Source organism: Octopus bimaculoides, chromosome 1 (assembly GCF_001194135.2).
Source record: "Octopus bimaculoides isolate UCB-OBI-ISO-001 chromosome 1, ASM119413v2, whole genome shotgun sequence".
Taxonomy (NCBI): Eukaryota; Metazoa; Mollusca; class Cephalopoda; order Octopoda; family Octopodidae; genus Octopus; species Octopus bimaculoides.
The window spans coordinates 150,278,350-150,293,888 of NC_068981.1; the positions used below are offsets into that span (position 1 = coordinate 150,278,350).

A 15,539-nucleotide genomic window follows, 5' to 3' on the forward strand; every position below is an offset into this window, starting at 1 on the left:
ATATATATATATATATATATATATATATATATATATATATATATATATATACACATATATGAATGTATATATGCATATATAGCTATATAAATACATACATATATATGTGTATTTACATATATAGATATATATATCTATGGATATACATTCATATACAAACATATACGTGTGTGTGTTCCTCTGTATATATGTAAATACGTATGTATGTATACATGTGTGTATATATATATAAATGTGTATATGTATATATATATATATGTGTGTGTGTGTGTGTGTGTGTGTGTGTGTATAAATGTGTCTATGTATATATATATATATATATATATATATATATATATATATATATATATATATATATATATATATATATATATTTATATATATATGTATATACATATACGCGTCCATATATATGTATATTTGCATATATATATGTTCATATATTTATATATATTTATATATTTATACATACTTGTTTTTGTGCGTGTATGATATATGTATATATAATTGATGGTTCTTGCTAATACACCGATAGAAGTGTAGGATTACCAAATTAGAGTCCGCGGTTGCCGTGTCATCTGTTGTAGACATTTTGATTGTTTGCCTTGACAAGCACAAAATCCGTTAGGATAAATTGCCTAAGTCACTTGGTTAAGACCCCATTCATCTATATACTTTGGTCAAATACTCAAATTTCAAAGATATTTTCTTTATTCATCTCTTCCTGTGTTTACTGCTATAGTTATGTATCAGAAGAAACGTAACCCACTACAAACTTCCAATCAATGTTTCCCTCCAGACAGTATAAACGTTTTCACAAGCTAATTTTTGTCTCTTGTAAGTACTCATCTAAATTATATCAAAATGACTGAGTTGTAGCCTAACCATCAACAATGAGGTATAAACTGCTGATGAGACGAATCAGCGTTTTGATTTTGACTTATTTTTTAAAAAGTTAATTCAGGAAATGGTTAACTTCAGAATTTCACATTCACTTAGACAATGAATAGTTGTAACATCAGGATAACTATTACTCTAGTGAACCCTCGGCAAATTAGAAGCTTATGCCGTAACATGTATGCGGTTATTAGTAAGAATTTCCATAACATTAAATCACTTGAAATGGCAAAAACATTAAAACGAACATCATATACAGGAAGAACTATAGAAGCAGCACTAGATCTGTTCTCTTCCAATTTCGATTATAAAATATTACTTAGCTTAGTTAAATTCGTTTATTGATACTATAAAAGTTTTTGTTTTTTTTCTTGAAAAGCTAAAATTCTTTTTTTATGAATAGATGTTCTGTTTCAAATTTAGATATAACCATTTTTAAAGTTGGGATGAAATTCGACTGCTATTTCTAAGAAGCCTTTGAAAGTTACCTGACTTTCATTAAATTTTTTCTTCCTTTTTGCGCTTGGAGTAGGACAATATATTCGTGGACCGAACATTGACTTTATTCGCAGGGGTTTCATTTACGTTGTTTAGGCATTTTAAAAGGAATTTAAGTTAAGTTTACATATTTTCCTGTCTACTTTGACAAATCTTGGAATCTTTAAAAATCAACATACATTATTGTTTATTTTCATTTCAGCTCTAATAGAACATGCCCATGATAAACTATTTTCCAACTATGACAATTCCGCTATTTTAATTCACATATAGCGTATGTAGAACGATACAATGCTATATATCGTTCCTATTCTCAAGATGGTAATGTATCATTTGAAAGAGATTTAGTTGCTAACACATTGATTACATCTTTCTGGATTCGCTTCAAATTTGTTGATTGTCTTCGCTAAAGCAATATCTATTAATCCAGATGTAATAACTATATCTTAAAAACTACTCTTTCTATACAGTAGCTGAATGACTTTTATATCTAGATGTAGTACAGTTTGAGATGAAGAGACGAAAACAAATAATTTTGCACTTTTTTAAGTAATGCGTATCACAGATTTATGTCTATGAAGAAACCTGATGTTGTGACATTCATTGTCTTTAATGAGTATTAATAATATATTTCAAAGAAGACAGCCGAGAATTGAGTTCCTCAATAAAGGCGCCTCATTTTTTCTATAAATGTTCATGCAAATCATTTTATTATATTTCCAACACAACAATTAAGTTACAAGTATGATAAAATAACATCTTGAGAAAATCACGTTGTGCCAAAACATAAATTGACAACAATTGCAATTGTATACATTACGAAATTGCCATACTTACTAACTTCGATTGATTGGGCTTCACTGCGGTTACTTGAGCAGCTAGAAATAGAATAGTAATCTTACTCAATTCACAGCAAACCGTGTAAAGTAAAGGAAGAAGTAAGTATTCAAGTATGTAATCTCGGTCATACATTCAGAAGACGATATGATGCCGTTAATGATCTGACACACTGGGAAAAGGCAGACTATATCTCAATTTATTAATAGCTGATCATGACTCGTCCTGTTGAGTTGAATTATTGTGTATATCGATTACATACATACATACATGTGTGTGTGTGTGTGTGTGTGTGTGTGTGTGAGAGAGAGAGTGAGAGAGAGAGAGAGAGAGAGAGAGTTTAAAGGGGCATATTATCCAGGCGGATATTGTGGTAGCTCACAGTTATAGTTCCAGGATACGGCTAACCCCATCAATTAATATATAACGTCTATGGCTCCTAGTTATCATTCATGCTATAAATTCCGTCGATTGGAAATTCCATGTTCATTTCACTGGATGGTAATATTTTCTGGAGTGTATATTTGTAACAATTATCACGATAGATAATATGTAGACTGGTACATGTTATGGTTACGATTACTTACACGTGGAAACACGTATAGGTGTTATAGCCCCCAAAATATGCAGTATGACATTTTGAAATAATAGGAAATCAATTTTGAGGATGTTCTTGTCTCCATATTTTCGATTGTTATAATTGCTTATATTTATATGTGTGTGTGTGAGTAGGTGTGTGTGGAAAGAGAGAGAGGATTAGAGATACACACATACACGTGTGTGTGTGTGTGTGTGTGTGTGTGTGTGTGTGTGTGTGTGCGTGAGTGTGCGAGCGTGCATATTATCAATGATGGCTGGTTAATTCTCCAGTTCTGCTTTATGTTGTAGCGAAAAAGGATCAGAGAGGGAGTAAAAGAGAGACACGAGAGCGTTAACATAAGAAGCTTCGTGGCAAGCGATTCTAAACTTTGTCGTTTGTAAACATTCTCAGATATCTACTCTATCATTTACTCATTCTTTTCTTCATTTTCTTCCTCCTCTCTCTCCCTATCTTTCTTTCTCTCACATTGACTTTTTGCACTCTCTCCCCACTTTTCTCTTTCTGTCTGTCTCTCTCCCTTTCTCTCGAACAGTCTTTTACTCCTTGCTTGCCACAAAGCCTAGTACGGGCACTCATCCTTCGCCGTTTAAGATACGTATCACTGAATCAGTCATTTACTCTCGTCTCCTACCGTACTCTGTATGCGATGTAAATCGTGTCTGGAGAAATTAACCAAACATTTATATCTGCTACCATATATATATATATGTGTGTATGTGTGTATGTGTGTATGCGTGTATGTGTGTGTGTGTGTGTGTGTGTGCAATGCATGTATGTATGCGTGTCTGTACGTACGTATGTATGTATGTATGTATGTATGTATGTGTGTGTATGTATATATGTATGTATGTATGTATGTATGTATGTATGCATGCATGCATATATGTATGTATGCATGTATGTATGCATGCATGTATGCATGTATGCATGTATGTATGTATGTGTGTGTGTATGTTGTATGTATGTATGTATGTATGTATATATGTATGTATGCATGCATGTATGTATGTATGTATGCATGCATGTATGTCAACATTGCTAATTCACTTGGCACACCTCAACGTTGTAACGAGCCATTGCTAGATGTAAAACTGAGGAGTGTTTCTTTACTTTGCAGTTTAAGGTAACAACTTTCTCGTGAATGTTCCTTTCTTGTGCTACTTGCACATAAATAACAACATAACAATTACTCCAAGTGATTAAAGGACTTAGATTTTTTTTATAAAATACAATGGTATTACTTAGAAATTAATTTTTCGAAGACTGGGCAAATTTATTGCGTAATTGAAATTTACTAACGAGTTAAATACAATTAATAAATTACGAAGTAGTAATGAGAGTGATGTTTTGCAAATAATTGCAATTTCCTAATTGTATCTTTAGCAGACAAGTCTCTTTAGCATACGAAAGCAAACTCTTCTAATAGAGATTTAAATTCAAAAATTTTATAAATTAATATTATAATAAATTAGGAGGAAAATTTAAATGTATTTTGAGCCTAATAATACCCCCAAAATATAAATAAACGTTGTTTATATTACTGACAACGTCAAATAGGAAATATGAGCATCATTACTTCATATTTTGCCTTATTTGTATTACTTTTATTAATGCAATCTTAATTCAAGTGAAGTGTTTCTGATATAAAATTCGCAATAAAGCTATTATAAACGGAAAATGTCTCATCTTATTTTTGTATTATTTTTGAATGTGTTTTTTTATTATTTTCGATATTATTAATTCACTTATATAGAAACAAACATTTTCTCTGAATTCTATACATTACTCACGCTAAACATATGTGTCACACACAAAAGAGACTAAGTTCGTTAAATTAATTGTCGAATTTTATTGCTTATATAAAATGCGTTCTATATAATGACTGATGAGTCTGCATATATTTGCTACTGGTATTAATGATTAAATATAATTAAGAAGCAAACAGTACGCTTACTGCTAACATTGATGGCTATTCTTTCTTAATTCGTTTTGATTTATTTGAAAATGGCTGATTTTTGTTTTTCAATATAAGAAGCAGATAAACGTGAAAGTGAATATATATATATGTAATGATATCAGAATATCGAGTGAGAAAAAGAAAGGGTTGGGAGAGAACTAAATCCACACTAAGAATCTGCCTCTTTCTTATTCATAGAATTAATTATTTATTTATTCATTTTATACTGCAGTTTCTTGAGAGTATCGTCGCTACTGGTGACACATGTAGACTGATTCATTGCATATTTAATGGTGATGTTCACAAACTAGTGACTAACTCGGTCAATATCCACAAAGTGTCGTTTTGCAGAAAGACACATACACACAAAATATACATATACACATACACACACACACACACACACACACACACACACACACACACATATATATATATATATACACACACACACACACACACATGCATATATATGTTTATATGTGTGTGTGTGTGTGTGTGTGCGCGAGTGTGTATGTGTATGTCTGTGTATCTGTGTAAGTGTATGTGTGTGTTTCTATTTTTCTTCTCTTTTACTTGTTTCATTCCTTAGACTGCGGCCACGTTGGAGCACCACCTTGAAGGATTTTAGTCAAATTAATTGACACGAGTACTTACTCTTTTTAAACCTGATACTTATTCTATCAGACCCTTTCAACGAACCGCTAAGTTACAGGAACGAAAACACACCAACGCTGGTTATCAAGCGGTGGTGGGAAACAAAGGCACACACATGTGCGCGCACGTACAGACACACACGCGCGCACACACACACAGACACGCACGCACACACACAAACACACATACATACACACTCACAAAGCTACAGTAGAAGACACGTGCCCAATGTATCATGCAGTGGAATTGAAACGGGGATCCTATAGATACAACAATGTGACGCATCCGCTTATGAAAAGAATGAAAATTATAATTAAGATTTATCATAAAACCCAACATTCGCTAAATTATTTGTTTCTATATGATTATGTGAGAGTTCATGTAGATTTGTTTAAATTCGATTATTGTCTGTTCGCCTTCCAAAGAAATATTACGGTGAAATGAATATTGCATTCATCTTCTTATTCTGTAATAAGCAATTCTGTAGCAAATTCTTCTAGGTGATGAATGCAATATTTTAATCAATGATTTATTCAAGTTATGTAAACCAATTGATCGATAATATCATATTAGTAAAACGTTTAGTATTCGTACAACACTAGAATTTCCATTGATAAAATATTACGTCGATATTAATGATGATACTATCTCTATTGCTACGTAACACACATACACACACATGTATATATGCATGTATGTATGTATGTATGTATGTATGTATGTATGTATGTATGTATGGATGTGTGTGTGTGTGTATGTATATATATATATATATGCGCGTACTCACATACTCACACACACACACACACACATATATATGTATACGAGAGGGTGCTTAAAAGTCCCTGGTTTTAAGGGTATCATGAAAGGCCTGGTTGGAAGCCCGACCTTCCGAGTTGTTTTACAGAGCTTAGAAAAACTGAAGGACTGCTGCAATAGGTGTGTGAATTGGAGAGGGGAATATGTTGGATAAAATCATAATTAACTGATCCTCCTGTATTTTCTGTTTACCCAAATCTAGAAACATTTCAGCACCCCTTTTATATATGTGTGTGTGTGTGTGCGTGTGTGTGTGGTGGGGTGCATGCGTGCGTGTATATATGTATGTATGTTCGTATGTATCTATATATGTATAATCGAGTCGAGATGCATATTTCTAGTTATGGGATATAACCGGTCGGAAAGTTACCGACGGGTTCGCACTTTGCATTGAACTTTACAATATTCGCGACTGTAAAAAATGGATTAAAACGAAAAAGGAGGAAATTGTAACATCTTCCGGAATGGAACGAGAAGATACTTTCCATAATCTGATGTGAACTGTGGCCGATGGGGGTTAACAGTGCCTGCATACATGTTTCTCATTATCTAGTTCTGTAATGGAGTCGACCACGTTGCCAAAATGAATTTTCTATCATGAGGGCATTGAATTAAAGTTTATTGCAAAGTTTATTGCAAAGTTTATTCACTTGTTATTTACACACCATACTGAGGTAACCCACAGCCTAACAAATGTTGCCCAACTTCACTGCTGGAATGTGCACCTCGTCTTGAAAATTATTGGTCTATAGTGAGTATTTCCAATGAGTTCTTAGAAGCTCTCTCGACGACGGATATAGTTTTATCTGCACCATATACTAGCTATGTTTCGACAACTTTGTTAATAAAATACGCATTAAAATCTGGAGGTAAGTTTTATATATTAGGAATGAAAGCATTTTCTGAACGCATCTATAGTTATGTGATTAAGAATTTCGATTTGCACCAGCATGGTTTTCTTTCTTGGGCAAATATTTAATATAGCAACCTTAAGAAGTCTTATGTCTTGCGAATAAAATTAGATAGATGGAAATATTTAACGTCACCACTTTAGTGGATCCACTTTTAAAAAACATTCAGACTTGATGTTTTGTAGCAATTCTTCCAACAACATCAAGCAATTAATGATATTCCACCACACATATACACACATGTTTTCGAGATCCTGGACAAAGATTATAGATCTACCTCTTCGCGAATGATATCACAGAAATAAGAATAAACTATTACGTAATTCATTACTTTCTCTACAGCATTTGACGTGTGAGAGACAAAATATTTCCCATGTCGAATTTCGAACTATTTCAAAAACCTGGCTTGCTGTAATATCCCTCTAGTCTATATCAGGTATGTCTACTTTTGAAGTTATTATACTAAGATTCGGATAGAATAATGCAGCGATATTCTTTATTTGATAAGTTCATTGACGAATATTAATGAGTAGATAATGAAATTTTCCTCTTTCTTTTCTCTGCGCCCAATTACATGACATACATAATTGCGCCTGAGATAATCATATTTGAAATCCAGAGAGCGATAATGAAAACTTCGTTATATTTAGAGAAGCAGATGAAATTTAATTATTATGATCCACATTATTTGTAATAAATTAACGCTTAGGTATATTAACTTTAAGTTTATGCTAGGCTATAACAGTATCACAAACAAAGATAATGCTTCCGGCGAAAAATATATAATTATAACTGGTTAACATGCATAGAAGAATATTTTAGGAATATTTATTATCGTTAATTCAATATATGCTGGATTCTAGTTTGTTTCTCTTTGATGAAATAGATGTTGTTATCGTTGCTGAAACCCATGTTAACATTGAATCAAGTACGCGTATAATCAAAGGCATTCAAGCCATTACTATCCATTTGTTTAGAAGTATCGAGGTCTATTCATGTAGAAATATGTGGTTGATATATCTAGAAGACTGAGTGACTACTTAAAGATTCCTGTGGGTGCGATATATTGACGTCAGGCCAACCGCTCACATCTTTTAACCGAAACTTAGCATTTTCTCAGTCGAAGGAAAACCATAAATTTCCACTTAATGACAAACATTAAAAAGGGTACCCGTTGCGATTTTAATTCCCGGTTGAATGTATTTCATTTCACCTACAGCCTTACTGCTTTCGAAAAAGCATGAACAACACATTTCTGTTTGTTTTCATATAAAATATAGAAGGCTTATGTAAGTTTATTAAAACAAAAAAAATCAAACAACTATACATGTTTATCGGATATATATGTAAGGTGCCTGGTCCTAGGCGCACAACCGTACACTTCTAGGGGTAATAACACTTGTAGAGGGATTAGGTCATGATCAAATTTAGTACCAAATGCATTAAAGCAATGACCATCATATTTCCTTTCAGAAAACTCAGGACATCATTTGATTTGATAAAGATTTACTGCGATTTCTCGTCGGGTGCATGTGGATATTCTTTCATTTACTAATTGATACTTTGTGTGTGATGACTTCCTCCATTACTTCATTTGTTTACTTCTTATTTTTGTGTTGTGGCTTTTGCTCAACAAACGCATATACAAATCATACACTTATTTATTTTTCTATGAATGTTCAGAAAAGCAAAAAGGAAAAGAGACAAAAGTATATTTTTGTTTCTAGGATTTCATTCCAGTGATTCTAAATCAGGGATTTGAGTTGTTTGTTATTTTATTGTCTTTTAGAAATCTTGCTTTTTTATTTTTTTCGTATTTGATAATTATCACTTTGAATATTTCTACGTCGTCATTTCACTTACCATTCGTGGTCAGGAACGCATATTCTGCTTCTTTTTTTGCAGCTGTTGCTTATAACCAAGTCTGCGTTGATTTATCAATCTTATGTCTAAAGGCTTTCAAACCATTATGGTCATGTATATTTGTATATGTAGAACAACATTGAGAAATTCATCCTTCAGATGTGACTTGAAGGACATTTGGTTGCTAGTTCTAACAGGACGAAATATCACGTAGATATTTCCTTGTTGCTTTTGTATGGTTTTCATATCATTACCTATTAATAATGAAAGCAATTCAATCATAAATATATTTGCTAAACTTCAATGCCTTCGGAAATATCTTAAGAGAAAAAAGATGTCATTCAGAAGTTTTGTAGTATTTATTTTATCCCTTTACGTTCCGATTTTAAATCCTACGAAGATTAACTTTGCAATTCATAATTAACAGATCAATTAAATAAAGTACCTGCCACCTACTGTATCGATTTACTCGATTATATCTCTCATCGAAAATTTTGTAACATATTTATTTGCTTTGAAACAAAAACAAACAACGTCATGGGAATAAATGAGCTCCGCCAAAATATCTTCCTGAAAACGCTCATGATAAGGCCAGTACTCAGTATAGTAGAGCGAGAGAAATAGAAATAAATAATTGGGACTTCACAATTCCCTAATTTTTTTACAGAGCTTCCCAAAGATAAATAGTAACATCAATCCCTATTGAACGTTAATTAATAGAAACAAAATAAAGAAACTACATAACGTAAAGCATGAAAACCGGTCCTATGTTGATTGTAACGTCTTCAATCTCCTCAGGCTATACACAGAAGAGGGGAGAATATATAATAATATAATGATTCACTAACAAGAATTGTCCTAAAATATTTCTGCATTGATTTACTTTTCGTTTATGGTGAGAATAGTAATAGTAGTAGTGGAGGTGGCGGCCGCGATAGCTGTGGTGGTGGTTGTAGGGAAATTCAATCACAGATATTGCTAGCGGGGCTGGAAAATAATTCATTTTAATTAAAAATATATAAAATAACAAGAAATGTGATTGAAATAATGATGGTATTCCTTTAATGATATTATTAATAGTAAATGTCTTAATTGATAGCTTTAGTGCAAGTTTCGTGAGAAAATCCATTCTGTTTTCGTAGTAAGGATTCTTTACAGAATTAACGCTAGAAGGGATCAGATGTCTGCAATACATGGACAGAATATCTCGTTAGGTGTGCTGACGATATATATATATGTGTGTGTGTGTGTGTGCGTGTGTGTGTGTGTATGCGTGTGTGTGTGTGTGTGTGTGTGTGTGAATATTTCTGTGTGTGTGCGTACGTGTGAGTATGTGTACGTGTGCGTCTGTGTGTGTGTGCTCACACAATTATAACTCAAAGGTATGATACCATGTTATGATAAAAAAATTAAATACAATGGTTTGTTACATACTTGCGATTGCTGCATTCTTACAAGTTCTTCAGATGTACGTATGTATGTGTGTGTGCGTGCGTGTTTGTGCACGTGTGAGTGTATGTAAGTATATATGTGTATGTATATAATATATATATGTACACACACACACATATATATATATCTGTATCGAAATGTATGTATGCATGTAGTATATATATATATATATATACAAGTCACTCGAACATGTAGACTATTTTATGTTCACTTTCTTTTCAAAAAAACTTATGTATCTATCTACATATATAGATGTAGATAGATAGATAGATAGATAGATAGATAGATAGATAGATAGATAGATAGATAGATAGATAGATAGATAGATAGGCGGAGGGACGGATAGACAGACAGGAAGGGAGGCAGACAGACAGACGGACGGACAGACAGACAGACAGACAGAAGACAGATAGATAGACAGACAGACAGACAGACAGTGAGAAGGATAAAGGAAAGGAAGAATGAGAAAGAGACAGAAATGAGAGAAAGAGATTTAAGTGTGTATTTGCATATAATATTTTATTTTGCTATGAAAAACGGTATGTGAATATTGCAATGAAATTCTCTTCTTTATTACGACTATTGCTGAAAAGCCAACAAATTGTCATCCACTTCCTTTGCTGAAAATTCAGGCTAATGTAAAGAAAGTCGTGTCGTATTTCCCTATTGTAGATAGTTTTACAATGTAGCTACTATATATTCATATATGGTTAGATAGAGTGATATATAGTTGGCGTCGATTGGTATTTTCCATTTATTGTGTATTTAAGTCTGAGGTCTAACACCTTTTATAAAATCAATAACTACTCTTATAACCTTAATAACAATTAGATAAAAATATTCATCTGAGGAACTAGCCGCCATAATGCAAGACGGCTAGTAAGTTGAAATGTCGACATATCTCACTTGAAGCATTCTTCATATTTCAACAGAAAAATATTTGCTTTAACCAAATGAAGCCTAACAGCAATTAAATGAAGGATTTCAGAGGAATTATTCGACATCATGTCATAAATTATTTAGGCAGTGAATATAAACTATTATTTTATTGACGCCACTGAAATATCTGTAATGATATAAACAGCAAGAAAAAACGAGTCCTATCACCAGCAGCTGTTTCATTAAGGAACCAAATTTCTAATCTTAATGACTCAATTTGATTTTCAGTTCTACGCCATTTGCTGGTCCAGTAGTTACAATATAACAGTAGAAATTGGATCACTGTATAAGTGATAATTATTTTGTTTAAACAGATGCAAATTGATTTTTGTATTATTCAAGAATATGAACAATCTGCTCGTATGCAAGGATATAGATAATTTGTATTTAAGCATCAAAAAAAGAATCTACATAATAACAAACTAATGAGGCGTACTATTCACAAGTTACAAACCATCTGACGAAGCCATCACTACAACATAAATAATGGTACTTCAGTATCTTAAAGCTAAATGCTATAATCTGCATACCCGATATGGATTGAAATTTCTTGCCTTAAGTCATTGGGACTTGGATAATTTTCTAGAAACTTCAATGAGAAATTTGAAGAAATGAGCATTAAACACACACACACACACACACACACACACACACAAACACTGGCACACACGTATATGTATGTATGTATGTATGTATGTATGTATAATTTAATACGCACTATATTCAATGGGTACTACTATAATTTCCTGATCGCATAGTACAGTGATCAGACGGGATTGTATAGGGAGCCGTGTACTACTATCCTGAAATCACTCAGACGGTGTACATTTTAACAATAACGGAACAGTACAATATATATATATATATATATATATTTTGTCACTGATACTTAGCACAAATAACACGATACAATCTAACCTACACTCTAACAAGGACACGGATATATATATATATATATATATATATATATATCCGATATATTTCAGGAAATTGTCCTTAAGCCAAACAACAATAAGATATTGGTCAAATCAAGACTATGGTTGAAAACCAATTGCTCATGGTGCTGCGTAACAGGATCGATCCGATTCTATACGGAATTTCGTTTACCTATACAGCCATGCCGGCGTTCATGTATATCACATTCATCTGCTTTTAGTCTACCAGAAAGTTTGTCCCAGCTTTAATAATATTAACAATAAACTGGATGTTTCTCCTCTGATAATATATTTCGGTAGATTTTCTCCAATACGTTCTTAATATAATGTAAAGAAACCAACCAATAAATTTCGCATTCCTTTTGATTATCTTCTTTCAGCTTATTACATAGATACGTATTCTTTTCATATATGCTGCATCTGAACTGCACAAACATTAGCTGGAACAGGTTGATAGAAACAAGGTCTGAATGCCGAAATATGCTATTTACGTGCCAATGTAAAAGTTGATGTCTTTCTTCAGTGACGTATATATCCAGTTATCTATTAGAATGTATGTGAAGCCATATTTAGACTGTAGTATGTGAATTACATTTTTTTCTTGCTAACGTCAGATAAAGCAAGTGGTAGTTGTTGTGCATATAACTGCATATGTATATATCAGTAACATTGATTTCTCATTAGTAAAATGCAAACATGACTTGCTTTCAAGAAAAGTATTAAATGAAGGAATTAATTTCAATCTTTCTAATTAATAACATGCTTATTATCTTATTACCTTAGATTACTTTCAATAGATCTTCACATATTAGAAATCGAAGAAAAACTTAACTAGTAATATTGTTTCTAGCATACTTGATGTAATATGAAAGAAGTTGTAAAATGACATTCGTTGTGACGATACAAAAATCATTATCTCATTCATTAATTTTTATAAAAAAAAGACCAAAGACAACCCCAAAATTTAAACTGAGACAACTCTAAACATATTTCGATCGTATTTTATTTCATTAGCGAAGTATAGGTGCAGGTGTGGCCTTGTGGTAAGAAGTTTACTTGCCAACCACATTGTTCCAGGTTCAGTCCCACAGCGTAGAGCTTTGGGAAAGTGTCTTCTACTATGGCTTCGCCCCGACCAAATCCTTGTCAGCAGATCTGGTACACAAAACTGAAAGAAACCCGTCGAATGGGTGTGTGTGTGTGTTTCTGTGTGTCTTTGCTTGTGTCCCATCACCGTTTGATAACCGGTGTTGATATGTTTACATCTGCATAACCTAGCGGTTTGGTAGAATAAATGTCAGGCATAAAAAATATAAGTACTGAGGTCGATTCGTTCGACTAAAATTCACAGTGGCGCCTCAGCGTGACCACAATCTCATGGTTGCAACAAGTAGAACATAAAAGAAGACAACCGCTTTAGTCAAATCTTAAAATGATTAGAGAAAATAAAGGAGTTTAGTAAATGAACTTTGAGTGGCGAGATGACATAAGATGAACAAATCATTACGGCTAATGAGACCACTCCAAATAAAAACAAAAATTCTAATACGAATGGCAAATAGCTAAAGCCAAAAACATAAGAGCAACATAAGCCTACCACTTTTTGATTATACAAGTATGAAATAATTCGAAATACTAACAAACCAATCGAGAAACGAACACTGACATACATTGCATTTTCGTATTATTGATTATAACTTCCTCAATTTTACGTTCAATAAAAATTATAATGATAACAAGGGCAAAGAGTAATTGCAGCAATGATAACCACAGATATCTTCACTCCACCAGCGGTTCTCAAAGGCGATTCCATGGTCCATGGGGGTTCATATAAGTCTTTTTTTTTATTTGTTAAAATCTATGTGCAATAAACTGGTTATATTTCTACAATACACAAAATATACATACAATTCCTAATAACATTTAATTATTAAAAAATACAATAGGTATCTTTTAAACATCGAATGACTATTGAGGTCCAGTAGAGTAAAATTGGTATCAAAGAGGTCTATCAGTAAAAAATGTTTGAGAACCACTTCCTTACACTGTCGCTTACTCTTGTTTACTCTGTTAAAAATAGCAGCCAAATCGTCCTTAAATCACATCTTACTACCTTAGATCACAACCTACAAAGAACTTTTTCCTCCGAATATATTAGCTAAAATGATTTTGGATAATAAATATATGAGTGAGAAGAAAAAGAGTAGGATCGTCTCGACTAGAATACATTTTGAATACTAAGTGACTTGATAAGAGGTAACCTAGTTTTAACAAGGATAACAACAACAACAACATCAACAAAAGTAATAATAACACCAGCTGCAACATTAATATCGACAAATATATAAGCACTAAAGTACGCCTCGATTGATTATTAGTCTTTCGAATTATTTTAAACTGCCATAATCAATACTTTAAAAAATAAGGTTAATTCGATGACATTTGTGAAGTTATCGATAAAAGGAAAAAATCTTATCGCTAACAACATATGACACTAATTACAAACTTGAAGTTATCGTCAGTATTACGTACTCTTAGTTTTGTATTACTCATATATGCACGGTGTATGTAAGTTTGCATACTGAGGGGAAGAGAAAGAGTATGTCATAGAGGGAGAGAGAGAAAGAAAAAAAGAAAAGAAGAGAGCAGCATATCTATTTACGCTATTTCAACTTCGAGGTGATGTTCTTCAAAATGAATGTACCATATAAAATGATTTAGAAAAAAAATAATGGAATAGAGCAAAATATTCACGTTCAGAGTTAAAGATTTCATCGACTGTCACACACACACACACACACACACACACACACGCATATATATTTATATATGATATGCATATATTTATATGTATATATGAATACATGTATAAATATTATATATATATACATATACATATACACACACACACATACATACATACATATATATATATAGATATATATAGATATATATATATACATATACACATACAAACAGGCAAATTCACATGAGTAGTTCATTAATAAAACAGTGAGAGAGGTATAGTTTTGCAGTTCGTTAAAATAGTTGACATTTATCGGAACGGTTACACGCCTCTTAATAGATATCATCGAAATTATATCCGTGTATACATATATGCACACGTATATATATATATATATATATATATATATATATATATATATATATAT

At 32.4% G+C, this 15,539-nt stretch overlaps 1 protein-coding gene across 3 annotated transcripts in view; it reads left to right on the forward strand.

Annotated features, from left to right (window-relative positions):
• Positions 1-15,539, forward strand: part of LOC106879468 (synaptotagmin-1) — a 467,346-nt gene that overhangs the window by 332,915 nt on the left and 118,892 nt on the right. The gene's annotated exons all lie outside the window — the stretch shown is intronic.